The 19,468-nt window shown below is 43.9% G+C and overlaps 1 pseudogene; it reads left to right on the forward strand.

Annotated features, from left to right (window-relative positions):
- LOC135215662 (ras-related protein Rab-35-like) overlaps nt 1–19,468 on the forward strand; it is a 113,955-nt pseudogene that overhangs the window by 65,819 nt on the left and 28,668 nt on the right.

The raw sequence follows: 19,468 nt of genomic DNA on the forward strand, positions 1-19,468 counted from the left end.
GAAAGATCTTTTTAAAAAAATGATAAGCTGATTACATGAGATAAGCCAAACTCCCTACGCCCACATATTTTAAAATTGAATTAACAATCATTGTACAGATGGTAATCTATTGACACGGTTGATAGGACTGTTCCTATCTAAAACATAATGAAATATTTCATAATGATTCAGACAAAATACTTACAAACCTGCATAAAACAAGGTTTTTCCATGCAATTTTATTATTTATTTTTGATAATAGATTCTAATTTTCATATTATAAAAAATTTTCTCAAACTAATTATTGTATGAAGAATGATCTGAATGAAGCATTTCATAAAGTAATGCAATAATATAATAGCGTGATTGTACGTACATTATGTACTTGAAAAGTTTAATGTATACAGTTTTTTTTTCTCTCTGCAGAGGTGTTTTGGATACAAAAAGTTCGTTTATTATTACGGTTTGCTGATAACACTTTTACTGGAAATTATATCACAACTATTGGTGTAGACTTCAAGATACGTACATAGAAGTAGATGGTGCAAGAGTGAAATTACAAATATGGGATACTGCTGGCCAAGAACGATTTTAGAACAATCACATCCACGTAAGTAGTTTGACTGTGGTGTAATACTTTATTATTTTAAATATACAGTTGACCCCCGTATTCGCGTTCTTCGGATTCGCAGACTCACACATTCTCGGATTTCTCTCAGGACGTTTCCCCTCATTATTCACGGAAAATTCGCGCATTCACGGTATTTTTTTATGAGAAATATCCACAAATTCCTGTTTTTTTTAATCAATTTCATCATAAAATGCACTTTTTGTGATAAAACTATTAAAAAACCAAGTATGAACATTTTTAGTGGCTTTTCTTGAGTTTTAACTAACAAAATAGGCTGTTTTTAGCATTTTATAGGGGTTTCAAACATTCGCGGATTTCTAACTATTCACGGAGGGGTCTGGTACGCATCCCCCGCGATACGGGGGGGACCACTGTTAGTAATTTTTTTAATGAATTTCCTTCTTTCCACCGTTATCCCTACATTAAGGGGTGGGTTGCCAGATGTGCCTTCTTCACTGCCTTCTCTCAAAGGCATCGTAATCCACCAAACCTCTTCTCTCCATGTCTTCCTTCACTTTATCTCACCATCTAATTCTCTGTTTCCCTCTTAACCTTCTTCCTCTAACAGGTTCCTCCCAAGCCAACTTCACTCTCTCCTTATCGTCCATCCTCATCACATGCCCATACCATCTCAATTGTGACTCTCTTATCACCTCTGTAATCTTTACTAAGCCTGCCCTTCTTATTTCATCATTTTCCAATCTCTCAAGCTTTACTCCTCTTTTCTTCTTAGAGCCCATGTTTCTGCTCCATACATTAACACTTGGCATTTTCTCATCACATACCACTCCAGCTACCTCTCTCCACTTCCCCCCTGCAGCTTTTATCCCACTGTCAACTTCAGCCTCACATCCTTCCTCTTGGTTTAAGTAGATCCTTAGTATTTAAACTTTTCTGCCTGTTTTATAACCGAGCCTCTTCTTTCTTGTATTACTATTCTGTCTCTTATCTTCCCTACTGCTCAGAAAACGTCTCTTTTGTTCATGAAACTTACCTGACAGATATATATATAGCTGTATTTCTGACGTCCGACAGAATTTCAAAATTCGCGGCACACGTAGTGGGGCGGTCAGGTGGTAGTACCCATTCCCGCCGCTGGGCGGCGGATATCAGGAACCATTCCCATTTTCTATTCATATTTTTTCTGTCGCCGGTGCTGCAAACATCTGTTTACAGTACCTCCGTCTAGGATTTTTTCATTAACTCGCTTAATATTATCTGGATTGACTTTTGGTATCGACTTCTGGATTGTTGGATTGGCACGCGGAATAGTGGATTGGTTTTTTGATTTTGGATTGGCTTTTCTAGATTCAGTAATGTCTGGATCAGTTCGGGAAGTTACAGAGTGTGTGTGAGGAGTGAATGTAAGGTGAGGCTTCTTAAACCTTCAGTTGATCCTCACACAGTTTGTATGGATTGCAGGGGGGCATGTTTGCGTGGCGGATGATCGGTGCAATGAATGTAAGGATTTGGATGATGATAAATGGAGGATGTATGAGACCTATCGGCGTAAATTAGAGCGCGATAGAGTCAGGAGGTCTTCCTCTAAGGGCAGCTCTACTAAAGGTAAGGATAGTAACATTTCTCCTCCTCTAACACCAGTAGATTTTGCCCAACCTAATCCTGTTTGTTGCCTTCGGGCCCCAGTGCTGTGTCTGGAGAAGGTAACACCCTTTCTCTGATTCTAGAGTCTATTCGTGCTCTCGAATCTAAAGTTTTGGCCCTAGAAAACCGGCCCAGTGAAAGTTTGTGTCAGTGCCCCTAGTGTTGAGGGGTGGGGGCGTCAGATCGGCCCCATAATGCCTCTAGGCCTAGACCTCTATCGGACTCCCAGGACTCAGGGAGTGGGTATGTCGAAAGCCGCAAGAGGGTTACGGGGGCTCCCACCGATCTGGCGTCCCTTCGGCAGGCCTTGTTGCTAAATCCCAGGCTGCCAAGGAGCGCGCACGAGCGCGTATCCTGAAAGATTGCTTTTCGTCCTCCGAAGCGTCCTCCCCGCGCAAGGGGTGGAGCGCTCGGAGAGACTCGCGTCCGTTGAAAAGGACTTTTTCGCTTTGAGGACGCTTCACGTCCTATGTCTCCTCTTTCGTCAGAGGACGCTTATGACGCCTTTCCTCCTCAGAAGAGAGGAAGGCGTTCTACCGATGACGACGTTAGTTTCCACGCACAGGCGTGTTCACCTGAGAGGCAGATAGCTGTTCCTGCTAGAAGGAAGGAGGCGTCCCCTCGCCCCTCGCCTTCTCGCAGTCTCAGTCCTGCCCCTTCTTTTGCTCCTTCGTCACCTACGAAGGATATCCTTGTGTCCCTTCAGGACCAGATTACGTCGCTGATGGCTCAGAGGACTTGCCCAGCAGCAGTCGAGTCTAGGCGTAGGAAGGACGTTCGGCTGCCCGTCAAGAGGACGAAGCGGCCTCATTCTCTCTCAGCTCGCTCGTCTCTCTCTCCGCCTCCGGATCGTCAACGTTCTCGCTCTCCTAGCAGATCTTTTACTCGCTCAGGAGAGGACGCTCGTCAAGACGCTCGGCGTTCGAAACAGGACGCTTTACGCTCTCGGCAAGTAGCGGTTGAGGACGCTCGGCAGGACGCTCGGCGTGCTAGACAGGACGCTTTGAGTTCTCTTCAAGACGCTTTTAAGGACGCTCGGCAGGACGCTCGGCGCGCGAAGCAGGACGCTTCTGGTCATAAGACCAGGAACGCTTTTGAGGGTTACGCTCCGCAGGACGCTTCTGCCGTGTGAAGCTGGACGCTTTCGAGCGAAGCAGGACGCTTTGGAGCCTGCAAAGCAGGACGCTCGCTCTTCTAAGCAGGACGCTTTTGGCGCTGCTCTTCAGGAAGCTCGCTCTTCCTTTCGAAGGGGAGCTTCGGTTAAGACGGTTAACTTGGCTTCTAAGGATGCTTCTCTTTCGGAAGATGTCCGGGCATCTAAAGAGCAACGTACGGCTGCTTCCGTACCTGTAGGGGATACCTCCAACCAACGGAAGTCTTTATTCAGGATTGAGCCTAAGGGACTTACTCCCTCTCCTGATAGGCGTTCTCCAGTTCCTCTTAGGGAGGAAGGGGAGCATAGTAGTCCGGGGAGTTCCGTAGAGGAAGAACAGCCGGTAGCTTCAGCTGTCTCGACTACAAGGTTCTTGTTAGGTGTTGCGTTCAGCATTCGGAGACAAGTTCCAGCCTACAGCCCCTAGGTCTCCTCCTCACAACTTTCGTCGTCCAAGACCGTCAAGACCCCTGAATTCGTCGAAATGAAAACGTCTCTGTCGACCAAGAGGGCGTTTAAGAAACTCCAAGACTTTATGTCCAGAAGGAAGGATCAGGGCAAGACCACTTTCGCCCATCCACTCTAGACTCGCAGGGAAAAGGAGAGTTTGGTATGAGACCAAGGAGGATGTCGGGATAAAGGTCCCTTCGTCCGCGTTGGGGGACTTCTCCAGTTTAGTGGACGCCCAGAGGAGGTCTCTATTAGCGTCGGCTAAGGTGACCTGGACTCAGTTGAGACTGACCACCACTGAAGGGTTCTCTTCGTACCCTTAATGTTTTTAATTTCCTAGACTGGTGTCTGGGAGTTTTGGACCGGCAGTCTAGAAGTCCTGATTCTCTCAGGTCTTGGGGGATGCTGTCCAGCGTGTTGTCATGTATGGACAAGGCCGTCAGGGATGGTTCGGAGGAGCTAGTTTCGAATTTTGGAACTGCTTTCCTAAAGAAAAGAGCATTGCTGTGCAATTTTACGGCTAAGTCGGTATCTCCGGCTCAGAAAGCGGATTTGCTCTTTGCGCCTCTTTCGGACCATCTCTTCCCCCAGGCTATGGTAAAGGATCTTGCACAGAGCTTGCAAGAGAAGGCGACCCAGGACCTCTTGGTTCAATCTTCAAGACGTCCAGCGGTTCCTTCCACATCAACTTTCAGCAAACCCCCGAAGAAAGTCAAACCCTTTCGCGGGGCACCCCCCTCGAGAGCAGCTCCCCGAGGGAGAGGGGTTTTTCAAGAGGAAGAGCTTCATTCAAACCGAAAACCAGCAAGTGAAGATCTCGTCCTTCAGACACCAGTCGGGGCCAGACTGGAATTCTTTGCGGAGTCTTGGAGGCAGAGAGGAGCGGACCCTTGGACCCTCAAGATAGTAGAACGGGGGTACAAGATCCCTTTTCTTCATCCATCCTCCTTTGACCTTCGACTCCCAGAGACCTCTCTCCATCCTATCAGGGAGAGAAGAAAAGGGTTCTTTTCGATCTCTTAGACCAGATGGTCGAAAAAGAGCGGTGGAACAAGTCCTGGACCTAGAGTCACCGGGCTTCTACAACAGGATTTTCCTGTGCCAAAGCAGTCATCAGGTTGGCGCCCGGTCCTGGATGTGAGCAGGCTAAATCTTTTTGTAGAAAAGATAAAGTTCAGAATGGAGACGCCTCAGTCGGTGCTGGGAGCATTGAGACCTGGCGACTGGATGGTGTCTCTAGACCTGCAGGACGCATACTTCCACGTCCCAGTCCACCCTCTGTCAAGGAAGTACCTGAGATTCGTCTTGGACAACAGGGTTTGGCAGTTCAGAGCCCTTTGTTTCGGTCAGCACGGCGGCCAATGGTTTTCACAATGATTATGAGGAATGTAGCGAAGTGGCTCCATTCGTCAGGAATCAGGATATCCCTCTACCTCGACGATTGGCTGATCAGAGCGTCGTCGAGGCAGAAGTGTCTGAAGGACCTTCAGTTTACGCTAGCCCTAGCAAAGTCCTCTGGGTCTGTTGGTCAACACCGAAAAGTCGCATCTGACCCCGACACAGTCCATCGTGTATCTGGGATTCAGATGGATTCAGTGGCTTTTCGGGCGTTTCCATCCCAGGAACGTCAGCGACTGGGGTTAGAGAAAGTCGCAGCATTCCTAGAGAGAGAAGCTTGTTCGGTGAGGGAGTGGATGAGTCTGCTGGGCACCATTCCTCACTAGAAAAGTTTGTCTCGCTGGGAAGACTGCACCTCAGGCCTCTTCAATTCTTCCTTGCGGAAGAATGGAAGTCGAAAGGGGACCTGAATGCGATCCTAAGGATCTCCAACGATGTAAGAGTTTCACTTAAGATGGTGGCTCGACCCTCAGAAGTTACGAGAGGGCCTCTCCTTAAATCTTCTGAGCCCCGACCTAGTGTTGTTCTCAGACGCTTACCTTCCGGTTGGGGAGCAACACTAGGGGGGGAAGAAGTGTCAGGCTCCTGGAGAGGGGAACAGGTAGCCTGGCACATAAATGTAAAGGAACTGGCAGCGATATTCCTGTCGCTGCAGTTCTTCGAAGAGAAACTGTCAAGCAAGGTTGTTCAAGTCAACTCGGACAGTACCACAGCCCTTGCGTATCTAAAGAATCAGGGAGGGACTCGCTCCAGATCCCTTTTTCTCCTGGCGAAGGAAGTTCTACTATGGGCAGACGCAAGGCACATCAAGATCCTGACAAGATTTCGTGGCAGGGGTTTTTCAGAATGTCAGGGCGGACCTTCTCAGCCGCCGGAATCAGCTGCTGCCAACAGAATGGACCTTGCACCAGGAAGTCTGTCAAAAGTTATGGAAATTGTGGGGACGTCCTCTAGTAGACCTGTTCGCTACATCGAGGACGAAGAGACTCCCTCTGTATTGCTCCCCGGTTATGGACCCGGGGGCAATTGCAGTGGACGCGTTGCTCTGGAACTGGACAGACCTGGATCTTTACGCCTTTCCCCCATTCAAGATCATGGGGGACGTAATGAGAAAGTTCGCAGCGTCAGAAGGGACAAGGTTGACTCATGATTCTGCTCAATGTGGCCAGCAAGAGAGTGGTTCACAGAGGTCATGACGTTCCTTGTGGACTTCCCAAGAACGTTGCCCTGGAGGAGAGATCTACTCAGACAGCCTCACTTCAAAAGGTTTACACCAAAACCTCTCCGCTCTGGCCCTGACTGCGTTCAGACTATCGAAAAGCTGGCCAGAGCGAGAGGCTTTTCAAAGGCAGCTGCGAGAGCAATCGCTAATGCTCGAAGAGCCTCTTCAAGAGCTGTCTACCAGTCTAAGTGGTCTTCCTTCAGGGCATGGTGCAAGAAGAAAGGAATTTCCTCTTCCACGACCTCTGTGAATCAGATAGCAGATTTCTTTCTCCATCTAAGAAATGTGCAAAAATTGGCAGTTCCTACAATCAAGGGTTATAGGAGTATGTTGTCTGCCGTTTTTCGCCACAGAGGAATGGACCTTTCCGACAATAAGGATCTGCACGATCTCTTAAGGTCGTTTGAAACTACCAAAATTCCACAAGCAAGACCGCCCTCATGGAATTTAGATGTGGTATTGAAACATCTGATGCTTAGTCCCTTTGAGCCTCTCCACGAAGCTTCTCTAAGGGACTTAACGAGGAAAACGCTTTTCCTAACTTCTCTGGCGACGGCGAAGAGAGTTAGTGAAATCCAAGCGTTCAGTAGCCTAGTGGGTTTCAAGGGAGACAGCGCTGTCTGCTCGTTGAACCCTTCTTTCTTGGCTAAGAACGAGAACCCGTCTAATCCTTGGCCAAAGAGCTTCGATATCAAAGGAATATCGAGTCTCGTGGGTCAAGAACCAGAGAGAGCCCTGTGCCCTGTCAGGGCTCTCAAGTTCTATGTGAATAGGACTAGAGAGATAAGAGGTCCCTCAGGTAATCTCTGGTGCTCGGTGAAGAGACCGGATTTACCTTTGTCGAGAATGCTGTTGTTTCTTCCTGGAGGACGTCATTAAAGAGGCTCATTCATCTTGCCAGAAGACTGATATGAGCCTCTTTAAAGTGAAAGCTCACGAGGTCAGAGCCGTAGCTACCTCTCTTGCCTTCCAAAGGAACATGTCTATCAGAGATATTCTTGATAGCACCTTCTGGAGGAGCAATTCCGTATTCGCCTCACATTACCTCCGGGATGTGAGGACGATTTACGAGAACTGTAGTTCTTTGGGACCTTACATTTCGGCAGACACAGTTTTGGGGCTGAAGGTAGCTCTCTCCCTATCCCTTAGCTTAGTTAGGTTAGTTTTTTGTGTTTTGTGGTTGATGGTGAGATCTTCTGTGAAAATCTCCCATTCCATAGTGTTAATATCAGGGGTTTTTGCGTTAGTTGGTCAGGTGGTGGTCGGCTGCTGTGTTACTGCCATATGTTTGCCTAGATGGTCTTGTCACATCGTGGTCACGCTCCCGTTGACAGAGCATCCAGAAAGCACCAGCACTACAGGTCAACACCTGGCTGGCAACTCTGATAAAGCATAAGCAGCAGGCTTTATTTTTGGTGACAGTAGAATCACATAGTCTACTTTGCTATCAGGTAAGGAACCAATAAGATAATCTTTTATTTTATTTTAAATTTCCTAAAAAATCCTAGTCTGTCTCTACCCACCATCCGAAGGTGTGATTCAGCTATATATATCTGTCAGGTAAGTTTCATGAACAAAATGTTATTGTTATAATACAATTAAGTTTGTTCATACTTACCTGGCAGATATATATACTTAGAGTGCCCACCCTCCTCCCCTCAGGAGACAAGGGCCATGAATAAATATGAATAGAAAATGGGAATGGTTCCTGATATCCGCCGCCCAGCGGCGGGAATGGGTACTACCACCTGACCGCCCCACTACGTGTGCCGCGAATTTTGAAATTCTGTCGGACGTCAGAAATACAGCTATATATATATCTGCCAGGTAAGTATGAACAAACTTAATTGTATTATAACAATAACATTTTTATTCACATTCACCTTCAAGTCACCCCATTTTTCTAAAGACTCTTGTCACTCTCCAACCCTTCTCTGTAGACCCTCGTCATTTTGTTTAGTAACCTACCAAGTAATTATATAGCTAAGTATTTCTAATTACTGATAGCTAAAATTTGAAAATTGCGTCAGTGATTCTTTTGTCTTGGTGTAGGTCGGTACCCTGCCCACTATCGAGGAATAGGTAAAAAACTTGGCAAAGAAGCTGAATTTTATTTCTACTGACTTCCGATGAAGGTCGTGAGCTGTAGTAGTAGTAGTAGTTTTTTTTTTTTTTTTTTTTTTTTTTTTTTTTTACGTTCGCCAAGAGTTTTCCAGTACCTTCGGTGAAGCACTCTGGTTCTTATGTCATTTCTGTTCAATGTTTATTAACTAGTCAGGCATAATTAACAGTACTTTGACCAGTTTAGAGCTTTTAGTTTGTTATTTTGAGATTTTCTCTAGTGATGTCTGACTGATAAGTTGAGCCTATTTTTGCAGCAAAGGCTGCAATACACTGTTAACTCCAGCAAAGTATGATTGGCATTCTGTTTGTGTTAGATGTAGGGGTCAAGTTTGCACTGTTGATTATAACTTGTAATGAGTGTATAGGCTGGGATGAAAACAATGGGGGTTTTTATCTTCTTACCGTTCAAAGTTAGAAAAAGATAGGAAGCGTAAGGCTACTGCTAGGTACGAAAGGTCTTTAGCTAGCCAGGAATCTTCCTCTGAAGTATCTGTGAATTCTGTTTTGTCCTCCAAACCCAGTCTTTCCTCTTTTCCACCTAATCCTGTTCCCGACTCCCATGCTTCCGATCCATTGCCAGTCTCAACGCAAAGTTTGAACATAAGTTTGAGCTGTTAGCTAACTTTTTGGCTCAGCCAGGTGAGGCAGTGCATATGCTTCTTGATAAAGAAAAAAGTAAAGTTTTAGTGGAGGAGCTGGGTGTCCGTCCTGCCGATTCTCCTTGGCAAAGGTCCCTGACATACTTCCCCCACACCTGGGAGAAGTCATACCAGAGGCCCAAGGGAGGTCAGTGGGGTCTGCCCACAGGTAGTCAGCCTCTCAGTTGCACCTGTAGATGTTTCCCAGGTAGCAAAGGACAGCCACTGGAAAGGCATCTTGGACAGTGACCATCATCGTTCTTCAAGCTAGGATTATTAGAGTCCGGAGAAACGGTGACTTTTCCAGACCATTGAAAAGGTCTGCAGTGGACTCTAATTGTACCCATCAGGTACCACTCAAGAAGGTAAAGTAGGTTAAACCTTCTTGTAGTATCTGGGATAGCCCAGAGACTTTTTCTTTGGATAATTCCGATAAATTTTCAGGAGACCTTTTTTTTTTTTTTTTTTTTTTTTCCAGACCTGTAGCAAGACAAGTGTCAGAGATCAGTGTGCGCTTTGGTGCCAGTGTCGCCTTTGGCCCTTTAAGCTGTACCAGTTACAGTTCACGTGTGGCCTAGGACACCAGGGCACGAATTGTCCCCTGCTTTGGCTCCTGTATGTGCTGTTCCTATTAGCTATGTCTGTTTCCGAGCATATTTCGACTCAAATCCCTCACTGATGCAGGAGCGCCCATCAGCGCCTGAGACTTCGATGCATGAGCACCCATCGCCACCTGAGACTTCAAATGAATGGACTTTCAGGGGCGCAGGAGTGCTCATTAGTGCCAGATCTCCCATTTCCACCTGAACTCGAGTCGTTGGCGGTGCCGATTCTGCACACGGCTCCTCGTATTTCCTCTTCTCCTTCGGTCAGCGCAGCCGACCCTCATTTGTCTAATGTATCTTCTGCAGAAGAGGAGGAGATTGCTACAGAAGATTCTAAACAACCATTGGCTTATGAAGCTCTTTTGCAATTTTTCTTGAAAAGTTATTCCAACTTTTTCAAGCCAGCTACTCCTGCCCCTCCAGCTACAACTCTTCAGATGTGTAAAGATTCTTCATAGTCTCGTGATCTTCCTCAGTTAGTGCTTTCTATTTTAACCAAGAAAGCTATGAGTGAGGTTGAAAGTTGGCTAGCAGGAAAGAGAACACAAGGGAAAGCAGTCTTCTATATCCCCCCTTCTTGCTTGAATAAGAGAAGACATTCATATTATTTCACTGGGGAGTCTCCCTCTTTGGGTGTTTCTGCCTCCGCCCAAGTGGTCTTCTCAGGACTTATTGAGTCGTCTTGGAGATCGGCTTTCATAGCACCAAAATTCAGATTTTCTTCGGCTGAGATCGACCACCTCCTTCTAAATCTTTTTAAGATTTTAGAAGTTATCAGTTTTATGGCCAAGACTATTGGCTCCCTTGGTAAGAAAATTCAGACGCTTCTTCAGCAATTTCTCCATCTGTTTCTTCCGACCTCTTAAGAGTTCTCTCGTGTTTAGACAGAGGCATTAGTGACGGTTCCCGTCAAATCGCTTCTACCTTTACAATGTGCATTCTTAAGAAGCGTGAGTTATGGCACTCTTCACGGCCAAAGGAGTTGCCTTAGTCCAGAAATCAGCTCTTCTGTTCTCACCTTTGGTTTGCGAATTCCTGTTTCCTCAGGATGTCGTTAGTGGATCACTTCTGATTTGCAGAAGTCAACCCAGGATTTGCTTTCCCAATCAGCCAAGCGTTCCAGGGAGACTCCAGCTTTTGTCTCTAAATCTACTTCTCCCATGCAACAGTTACCCTTTCATGGGGGCAAACAGAGACAGCAATCCAACTCAAGAGGAAATGTCTGCTTTCCGTTCAAAACAATTTACCTTTAAACGCCGAGCCGGTATTTCCGCAAGTGTCTCCCGTATGCCGGCAGCGTTTGCGAGTGAGCACTGAAGCGGAAAAATAAGTATTTCAAAAAATCACAGCACGCTTAATTTTCAAGATTAAGAGTTATTTTTTTGCTCCTTTTTTTTGCCATTGCCTGAAGTTTAGTATGCAACCATCAGAAATGAAAAAAATATCATTATCATTTTATAATATTGGAATATATGTCAGCGCAAAAAAAAATTTCATATATAATTGTATACAAATCGCACTGTTAGCAAAACCGTTAAAGCTAATGAGTTAATTATTTTTTCGTTGTATTGTACACTAAATTGCGATGACTTTGGTATGTAACAAATTGTAAAACAATCAAAGCAACACAGAGAAAATATTATCACAATATGATACATGAATTCGTAATGCGCAGATGTAAAATAAAGCGGTTTTCAAAAATTCACCATGCATCGAAATATTGAACTAGAGACTTCCTGTTTGTTGCAAAATGAAGGTAATTGATTGAATATTACTATACTGTTAGTGTTGTAGCTTACAATTGCAGTTTTCGACCATTCAGTTGAGTTAAAGTTGACCGATGGTCGAATTTTTTAAATTATTTTTATTTATATGAAAATATTTCAAAACTGATAAAAGCTACAACCATGGCTTGTTTATTGTTGTATTCTAAATAAAATTGCTCACATTTTCATATATAAAACTTTATGTGACGGCTAATTTAGAATGGTGCAAACATTACGACATTCTGACGAAAAAATTTGTGATTTTTTCGGAAGAGTTACTGCGCATACGTAAGAAAAAAGTTTTTTTCATAAATTCACCATAAATCAAAATAATGTGCTAGAACTTCCAATTTGGTGCAAAAGAAATGTAAATGATTGAATATTACTAGAATATAATAGTTTTAGCTTACAATTGCGTTTTTTGACCATTTCGGTAGAGTCAAAATTGACCGAAGGTTGAAATTTTGGCACTTATCTTTTTTTATATGAAAATATTTCAAAACTGATTAAAGCTACAACCATGGGTTGTTTTTAGTTGTATTCTACATGAAATTGCCCACATTTTCATATATAATACTCCATGTAACGGCTAATTTAAAATGGTGCAAACATTACTACAATCGGACGAAAAAATTTTTGTTTTTTTCCAAGGAAAAAGTTTTTTTCATAAGTTCACCATAAATCGAAATATTGTGCTAGAGACTTCCAATTTGTTGCAAAATGAAGGTAAATAATTGAATATTACTAGAATATAAGAGTTTCGGCGTTAAAGGGTTAAGAAGTCTTCCTCCAAGCCCATTCCTAAGCAATGAGAACAGTCTCATGCAGTAGTAGGTGCCAGACTCCATCATTTCTGGCAAGAGTGGAGCAAGAGAGGAGCAGAACAATGGGTGGTAGAGGTCCTAAGAGTAGGATACTTTATTCCGTTCGTCGACTGTCCACCCTTAGTCAAGCAACCCATTACGTTGATAGCGTACTCTCTTGGCTCAGAAGTATTCCGCTCTGGGCAAGAGGTGTCTGCTCTTCTTCTAAAAGAAGCGTTCGAGAGAGTGGCGGACCCACAGAGCGAGGGCTTTTACAAGCGACTTTTTGTGGTCTGGAAGTCTTCAGGCGGCTGGAGGCCAGTCCTGGACATGAGTACGCTGAATGTCTTTGTCTTGAAGACTTAAGTTCAAAATGGAGACAAATCACTTGATTCTTGCCTCCGTCCACAGAGGGGACTGGATGGTCTCCACAGACATACAAGACGCATACTTCCATGTTCCCATTCATCTGGACTCGAGGAAGTACCTGAGATTTGTCTTCAAAGATAAAATTTTTCAGGTTTGGGCCCTATGTTTCGGTCTATCTACGGCTCTCCAAGTGTTCACTCGCATTCTGGCTCCTCTAGCAGGTTGGCTACATCTGATGGGGGTCAACATCGCCCTTTATCTGGACGATTGGCTTCTTCACTCAGCGATGGAACTAAGCTGCATGAGAGATCTACAAAAGACTTTGAAGTTAGCTCAGGAACTTGGTCTTCTAATCAATCTGCCAAAATCCCAAATAGTCCCGATTCAACGGATAGTGTATTTGGGAATGACTCTGGACTTCTTTTTCAGGGTTTTTCCTCCCTGAAGAGAGTAGAGTCATGTCTTCACACAGTAGACAAATTCCTATCTCTCCCAAAGTGCTCTGCCAGAAATTGGATGAGCCTGCTCAGATCTTTATCCTCCATCAAACAGTTCGTTTCACTGGGCAAACTTCATATGAGGATCCTTCAGTTTTACCTTTGGTCCCAGTGGAACAGGAAAAAGTTCTCTGACGATTTCATTAGAAGTCAAACAACATCTGCTTTGGTGGAGATCAGATAGAAGACTTCTGGAAGGAAAGTCGCTTTCCCTCTGAACCCAGAGCTCAACTTGTTTGCAGACACATCCGACATAGGTTGGGGAGCACTGCTGGGCAACAGGGAAGTCTCAGGAGTGTGGAGGTCAGCTCAAAAGGCTTGGCACATCAGCCTGAAAGAGCTGACTGCAATCAGTCTAGGTTTACAAAGCTTTTGCTCCAGAAGTCTGAGGTCGGATAGTGGCAGTAAACTCGGACAACACTACATCCCTCTCATACATTGCCAATCAAGGAGGGACCCACTCTTTCTCTCTGTGAGGCAGTGAGAGACTTTCTCCTTTGGGCCCACTTGAATCACAGAAAGCTAGTGACAAGGTTTGTGCAGGGCAGGATGAATGTATTAGCAGACCAGCTTCCACTTTATTGCTCTCCAGTGCTGAACCCAGCAGCATAGGTAATGGATGCTACGCTTTTGGACTGGTCACACAAGGAACTTTATGACTTTCCACCCCTAGGAATGGTAAAGGAGGTGTTATGAAAGTTCCAGTCACACGAGATTGTATCAATGATTCTCATAACTCCTTTCTGGCCTCACAGAGAATTGTGTCTGGACCTGGTAAGTCTGTTAGCAGATTTTCCCAGGTTACTCCCCCCCATCAAGGCAAAAACTGCTCAGACAACCACACATGCCAAGGTTCCACCAAGGACTATGTACTGTGGCTCTGGCAGGATTCAAACTGTCGTTCTGACTCCTTAGAGCAAAGGGTTTTTTGAGAGCGGCTGCAGAGGCAATCTCGAAATGTAGAAGAAAGTCATTCTCCGTCTACCAGTACAAGTGGAACATTTTCCAAGCTTGGTGCAGAAGAAATCAAGTCTCTTGTTCTCGAACATCTGTGACAGAGATCGCCGATTTTCTTCTATACCTAAGGAAGTCTAGAGGGTTGTTTCAACCAATACAATCAGAGGATATAGGGCTATGCTAAACTGTATTCAGGAACAGAGGATTGGATTTGTCTTCAAATCAAGACTTATTGGACTTGATTTTCTTTTGATACCTGCAAATGTAAGGACACTTGGCAGGTATGGAATTTTGATGTAGTCCTGAAATGGCTGTCTGGTCCTCCTTTTGAATCTCTAGCTTCTGCCTCACTCAGGAATTTAACTAGAAAGAGACACTTCCTGATTGCTTTAGCCTCAGCCAGATGAGTGAGCAAAATTCAAGCCCTAGATAAAAGGGTTGTTTTCTCTAATGGAGATGCTTTAGTCTCATTTACTTTAGGCGTCCTCGCTAAGAACGAAAATCAAATGAAACCTTGGCCTCGTTCTTTTACTGTCAAGAACTTGTCTGGTGTAGTAGGAGTGGAGGATGAAGAGAGGACTCTCTGTCCAGTGAGAGGTCAAGGAAGTTTTACATGCACAGAACTGAAAACATTAGAGGACCTTCCAATAGCTTGTGGTGTTCTGTTAAGGACCCTTCACGTCCTCTTTCTAAGAACGTCCTTTCGTTTCTTCTTAGAGACCTCATTCAAGATGCCCATTCTCAGTTAGCAGTTGAAGCTCCACCTGTTTTGAAGGTAAAGGCTCATGAGATTAGAGCACTGGCAACATCTCTGGCCTTCAGATATAATCTTTCGTTAGCTTCCATTCTCCAGTCCATATACTGGAAATGCAAGTCAGTCTTTGTGAATCATTATTTTTAATAATTGCAGCACCCTTGGGTCTGTTTGCGTGCTGGCAATAGTAATGGGAGAAGAAGCGTAGGAAGCATTCCTTCCTGCCTTACTCTTCGCCTTGAAAACCGGTGTTGAGTCCTTGGAGAGTCTGGGGATACTTGGTAGTGGATACCCTCCAGAATTGTTGGTAGGGTGGTGATTTTTTAATATTTGGTGTAGGTAGTTTGTCGGTATTCTGGCTTTTTTGTTGTTCGTGGTACTACGTTCAGGGCAGGGGCAATGTCTGTGCTTTACTAGCGCTTGGTGAGTTCCTCGCTGTAAGGCCTCCACTATGTAGTAGGTGACCCTGGTCTTACACTCACCTCTACTAAGTTGAGAGCAGCTGTGCCAGAGGCAGTCTTGTCTGCTATAGCTCTCTTAACAGGTAAGGAAACAACAACCATTATGTTAATGCTGGTACGATTTTTCTGTTTGCTTGCTTTCATCAATTATAATTGCAATAGTTGTTCATCCATGAATCCCACCTCCTAACAACGTGGGAATCAGCTATGTAATTACTTGGTAAGTTACTTAAACAAAAACGATGGTTTTATAATGAAGTAATGTTTTGTTTATACTTGCAAAGTAATTACAGAATGGGAGCCCACCCTCCCCCCACTCATGGATGAAAAGGCATAAATAAAATTGAGCTTCTTTGCTGAGTTGTTTACCTATTCCCCAGATAGTGGGCAGGGTACCGACCTACACCAAGACAAAAGAATCACTTCCGCAATTTTTAAATTTTAGCTACCGGTACTTAGAAATAGTTAGCTATGTAATTACTTGGTAAGTGTAAACATTATTTTATTATAAAAATATCATTTTTCAGCAGTAATCACCAGATCATCAGTGTACAACAACTCCCACAGCTCTTCATTCCTGATCTCTTCACTCAACACATCCATAACCAGTACAAACAAAAATGGGTTTAATGCTGACCCCTGGTGTAATCCAACACTAACTTCAAACATTTTTTGTTTCCCCAACTGCTGTTATCATTTTTGTGCTCATTCTTTTATGTATCATCTTGACCAGCCTAAACAACTTTCCTGGGACTTTTCTTTTCCTTAAACACTAGAACATCACTTCTCTTGGGATTCTGTTGTATGCTTTCTCTAGGTCTGTAAATGTACAATAGAGCTCCTGGTTTACCTCTAGCCTCTTTTCCTGTAGTTGTCTTAATGAATCTTGCCACTCTATTGTGAAAGCTGTACAAGCAGTCCCTGGGTAATGGCAGGGTTCTGTTTCTGGCCAAGCACCTCTAACTGTAGGTCAGTGGCAAAAATCCAGTTAACGACGTCACTAGACAAGCGCCATGAAACCGGATCACCATTAACTGATGCCGCCAGCAAGTGGGGACTGCCTGTATTTCTCAGATCAAAAGGAGGATGGTAGTTGGGAAATTAAAAATTAATAATATTGTTTAGTCTGGAGTCTGAGCCATATACAGGCAGTCCTCAGTTTACGACAGTTTCGGCTTACAATGTTCCAAGATTACGACACTTTTCAAGTATATTCCTCAGACATTATTTTCAGGTTTACAATGCATGTTCCAGGGTTGCGATGCTGATCCACCAGAAGGAATATATTTGACTGCATGTAATGTTCAACCCCATTTTTACTGTACTATATATTAGGATTGTAGTATATACCCCGTAGTATAATGTTTTGATTCTGGCAGTGAGTCTAGGTTGTGTTAACAGTTGCTATTGTCGCCTAATCTAAGAATCTGACATCTAAAACTAAGAAGTTAAAAGCTTAGAATATGCCTATAAAATGTATAAATAATCAGGATATACACATTTCAAATAATTGTTAAGTAACTATAAAGAACAATAAAAAAAAAAAAAAACTCCCGACCTCCTTTTGTTTACGATCGTTTTTGTCACATTAGCGAATACTGAAAGATTGCCGCAACCACTTTTAACTAGTGCACGGTATAGTGATCATGCATTTTTATTATCGCTCTTCAACCTCTGAAACTACCTAACAGTATAATAATCATTTATTTCTAATCTGTAATTTGTCTTTAACTAATGGAGATACCAACAGCTATAATGAAACATATAGTGACATAATAACAGAAGAAGAATTCTAGAAAATATTTGCTAGCTTCAATGATTCACAAATGTTTATTTTTTCATTAAGTGTGTTGCATGATGTAAGTTGTTCAATTTGTAGCATCATTTTACCAAAAGATAAAAAAATAAAAAAAAATAACCATGATTCTTTGTTGAATCGTTAAAGGAAGTTATCAGCTGTCTTTCTTGTTCATATCTGAATTTGTGCCAAAAAGCCATGATCAGTTCTTGCTGAGGGATTTGAGAATATTTCAATTCTCACCCTCCAAGACTATAGCTGATGGTCACAACTAGATGGATGCTGTTGTGCCCTTGGGAAATCTTGCGATAATATCTATGTCAACGGCAATTTGTTACGACTGGCTGGCACAAGTTATTAAGCAAGGGAAACGGGGCTGACATTCAAGAAAAACCGCACATACAGTATTAAGAGCAAGTGCCTAGCACTATCAGTCTGTTTACCTCTTTTCACCTTGGATGTCACTCACAACTCCATGATATTTTCTCCCTTGGACCTTTGCTGGCTGCTCAACATGTTGTGTAGCTGCCTGAGCTACCCTTGGATAGAATAGCGCCTCGCCTAAGGTGTACAATGGCAAAAGGTCAGTTGAATAAATGGTGACTGGTTCTTTTGCCTTCTCTTCATTTCTTTTGTCCAGTGGCGCACAGCTGTTTACATGTTGGTCATGCTAGGTGCAAGGAGTTAAACAACAGAACGTCTTGTCTCTGAACTTGTTAGTAGTCAGTATGTGTGACTCCCTGCATCTCCCTTTCATCATCAGGGGTGGGTATAGGGCATTGGTATCTTGGTTTTGTATCAGAATAATATTGCTACCTATACTGAGCTGATCTTGTTGCACACAAGAATCCTGGTTTTCAACATTTCCAAGAGCAAAGCTACATCACAGTAGTACAGCGCCAAACTCTGGCAAAGGGCCCTATCCTCACATATTCCAGGCTGAACAAGTGCTTACAGGAGTCACATTTTTTTTTTGCTTATATACATAGCCAGGATACTGACATTTCCAGACAGCAGGAGCAATACCAGTCATTTTCTTTGGATGGTACCCTCTACCCTGAGAAATGAGGTTTGTATCTTCACAGAAACAGAACACAAATTCAAGGTGATTTGCATTTTTCTTACATATTCAAACTTGAACCATATCATAATTCCACTTCTAACCAACCCTGCATTTTTATACATTCAACTTCCCTGCCAGATATATACTTAGCTATAGACTCCGTCGTCTCCGACAGAATTTCAAATTTCGCGGCACACGCTACCGGTAGGTCAGGTGATCTACCGCCCTGCCCTGGGTGGCAGGACTAGGAACCATTCCCGTTTTCTAATCAGAATTCTTCTGTCGCCCGGACCATCAACATTGTTGTTGGTTCCTCTCGATTGGTTTTTCTTTTTTCACCGGCAATTGATCTTCTTGACCGACTTTTGGTGACGTATCTGGATTGTTGGATTGGCATACGCTTTTGTGGACTGTTTTGTGGACTTGATTTTGGAATTTTCTTTAATAATGTCTGACTCTGGAATGGTTGTGAGACGTTGTGTGAATGTAGGCTGTAAGGTGAGGTTGCCGAAAGCTTCGGTAGACCCTCACACGGTATGCAAGGGTTGCAGGGAGTATGAATGTTCTTTTACTAATACTTGTAAGGAATGTGAGAACTTGAGTGAGAACGAATGGAAGAATCTAACTAATTATTTAAAAAAGTTAGAGAGAGAAAGAGTGAGGAAGGCTTCTCATAGAAGTTTAAGTAGTTCTAGATCTGAACTAATTCCAAGCTTGGGATCTTCCCCAAGGGTAAGTATTGCTACTTCTCCTTCCATTGCAGCCCGCTTCTCCTATTGCAGAACCTGTAGATCCAGCAAAAGAACTTGCGGATCTAAAAAGCACAAGCCTTCAAGTTGATGGAAAACAAATGGCTGCCATACAAGGTAAGGCTAGTGATTTTTTCAGTGGACAGTGATATGAGTGTCCCCCCCAGTGTAGTGGAGGGGGCATCTGGTCGGCTCAGCAACGCTCCTAGGTCTAGACCTCTTCCAAGCTCACATGCCCAGAGGAGAAGGAATGTCGAAAGCCGAAAGGAGGTTGTGGAGAATCCCCACCAGATCAGGTGTCCCTTCGGCGGTTTCTGTGACACCCCAGACTGCCAAGGATCGCTATTGTAAAAGCGTCCTGCGTGAGTGTTTTTCGTCGTCGGGATCTTCATCTCCGAGACGTGATTGGAGAGATTCAGATCGATCTCGGCCTCTCAAGAGGAGTT

Source organism: Macrobrachium nipponense, chromosome 5 (genome assembly GCF_015104395.2).
Source record: "Macrobrachium nipponense isolate FS-2020 chromosome 5, ASM1510439v2, whole genome shotgun sequence".
In the NCBI taxonomy this organism is placed as follows: Eukaryota; Metazoa; Arthropoda; class Malacostraca; order Decapoda; family Palaemonidae; genus Macrobrachium; species Macrobrachium nipponense.